Source organism: Pteropus vampyrus, unplaced genomic scaffold (assembly GCF_000151845.1).
Source record: "Pteropus vampyrus isolate Shadow unplaced genomic scaffold, Pvam_2.0 Scaffold30, whole genome shotgun sequence".
Classification (NCBI taxonomy): domain Eukaryota; kingdom Metazoa; phylum Chordata; class Mammalia; order Chiroptera; family Pteropodidae; genus Pteropus; species Pteropus vampyrus.
The window spans coordinates 12,291,319-12,293,999 of record NW_011888811.1 but is presented as its reverse complement, the minus strand read 5'-3'; the positions used below and the strand labels follow the sequence as shown (position 1 = coordinate 12,293,999).

The following is a 2,681-nucleotide window of genomic DNA, read 5'->3' as shown; positions in this document are numbered from 1 at the left end:
GGAGTTGACAATCCAATGGGAGGAGAGAAGACAAGGGAACAAGTGAGTAAAGGAGATAATCTCAAAAGATGATAAATGCTCTGAAGAAACTCTAACAGGGCAGCAACAAGGAACTGACTTGACCGGGTTGTGACTTGATAGGGTTATCCCAGAAGCAGGTCTTAAGCCAAAGACTTAAGTACAAGTGGTTTCTCTGGGTGCCCTCCTAAACAACAGCAGGGAATCAGGGAAGTGAGGTAGGGAAGGGACAGCCCGTAAAGGCGCCTAATCAAGACACTTACCCCTGAGGACTACAGGAGCGCAATCCCTTAGGGAACCTCTAGACATGGTACAGAACACACCTCAGGGTTATTCCACCCAGGGGAGAGGATTCTGGAGTACTTATCTGCTAACTCCCCAACCATTATTGGTTGAGAGCTGCTCTGGGTGTACTAACTCCCTGACACATCTGGCTTTCCCGCACATGAGTGAAGTAATAGATAGGTTGTCTATAAAGTGGAACATCGGGGTGTAAAGGGGAATAGAAATGAGCAGGGCACCAACAGCATCTACCACAGGGCAAGAATTGGATCTTCGGATAAGGTGTCAGGAAAGATCTCTCTGAAGAGATGGCATTTCAGCCGAGATCCTGGAATGGAGCCAGCCAGGGAAGGCGTGCCTCCAGGCAGAATGAGTAGTTAGGACAAGGGTTCTGACTGAGCTTAGTTTATTTATGAAACACAAATAATAAAGAATCACAGAACTTTGAAGGCAAAGGGTGGGGGGAGTGTCTTTGAGCCATGAAGTCATTTATGACTAGCTCTTTTCGATAAGGATACTAAATCAAGTCAATAAGAAATTAAGAGACTTGGATAGTGCCATAAGATCCCCGGGCAGAGCTGGACCTAGCACTTTGGGCTCTTTGTTGCCAGTCCAGGTCTCCCCCTTACCCTCAATCCACCCAACTGCTTCCCTTGCTCATTCTCCCATTTCTCTCACTGGGATTTGGCAGCTCCCCAAGCCATGAAGCCCGAAGGGCACTAACTTTACAAACCCAGCTCAGATTCCTGCAGTGAGCCCTCAATATCTAAAAAGAAACTGAAGTTATCACAAGGCTGTATGTGAGCCAGGCTTGGGCGGCCACTCAGACCACATTTCACACTCTCTCTTCCTTTCGCTCACTTTGTTACAGCGACACCATCCTCCTTACTATTTCTGGAACATGCCAAGCATCCTCCCACCTCTGAGCCTTCACTCAGAATGTCCTTCCCCAGACTTCCGCACAACTCACTCACAAGGTTTCTGTTCACTCAGGTCCCTGTTCTAACACCACCTCCTCAGGGAGGCTCCTCGTGGTCATGCCTGCCCAAGTATGGCATCGCTCTCCTCCCCCCCTCCTCCCCCACTTTATTTTTCTTTACAGAACTTACTGCTACTGCATAGTATACTATACTGGACTATACTGTATATACTATGCTATATATTTACTTCTTTATTAGTTTACTGTCTGTCTTTCCCACTAGAATGTAAGAGAAGGAACTTGTTTCATTCAGTATTAGAATAATGCATTATTGGCTCTCAAAAATATTTGTTAAATGGTGAGTGAGTGAGTGAGTGAGTGAGTGAGCAAAGAGCTTCAGAAGACCTTAGTTCTGGTCCCCTTTCTGCTGCTAACTCATTGAATGACTTCGTACAAATCAATTTTCCCATTCTGTCTATTTCTTTATTTGTCAGACATATAATGTCTACCTTATAAAGTCATAAAGTAAAATGGGCCATAGATGTGAAATTACTGTACATTATGGAATATATTATACAAATACGAGATTTCCTTTTAAAGTTGAAGGCTTCCTGAGTTTGAATGAACTTTACCAAATGGGGAGGAAAGTTTCGTTCTCAATAAAGAATCCTTTGTGGATGTTACAATTGATCAAGCTTCATTGAGTAGAGATCTAGTCTGTGGTACAGGAAAGAGCATAGGCGGAGGGGTGATCAGAATTCAGCCTCTTCCACAGATGTTCTGGGGACCCTGAACAGCCCACAGGAGCTTGGCCCTGATGGACTTCAGAGTCCTTTCCTCTCAAAGGGGCGAAGGGTGGAGGTCACAGAGGAGACCTCGACTCCTTTCTTATGTTTTCTGTTCTGTTCCAAATTTGTGGTGTCATAATAATCCTGGCCATCACTTGTCAATCACTCAGTGTGCACCATGCACTTGACATGCGTCATTGCATCACGTTTTCTCCCCAACCTTCTAATCCCTATTATTCAGACAGGAAACCACCAAGTAACTTAGTCCAAGGTAGTATCACTAATGGCTGTGAGCAGCAGAGCCAGTATTTCAGCTCAGGCATGGCTGGCTCCTAGGCAAACACTCTTAACCACTGAGCTAACTTTGTGCACGAACTAAATGGTAACCAAGTTCAGGAAGAAGGGAGACACGACTGTCTCTCCATTAAGTCCGTTCTACCTTGTGGAACAGGATGGGAAAATCCTGTGATTTGGTAACAAGGTTAAATGGATTTATCCAGGCAGCATGTTCTGAGTTCTTTCTCTTCTTCCCTACACAGGGTTTCATGGACATTGATTTAAACAAATTCAAGGAAAGTGGAGCAAATGTGACAGGTTTCCAGTTGGTGAACTACACAGATACCATCCCAGCCAAGATCATGCAGCAGTGGAAGAACAGTGATGCTCGAGACCAC

The 2,681-nt window shown here is 45.1% G+C and overlaps 1 protein-coding gene across 5 annotated transcripts in view; it reads left to right on the top strand.

Annotated features, from left to right (window-relative positions):
• Positions 1 to 2,681, top strand: part of GRIA1 (glutamate ionotropic receptor AMPA type subunit 1) — a 302,597-nt gene that overhangs the window by 183,106 nt on the left and 116,810 nt on the right. The gene's annotated exons all lie outside the window — the stretch shown is intronic.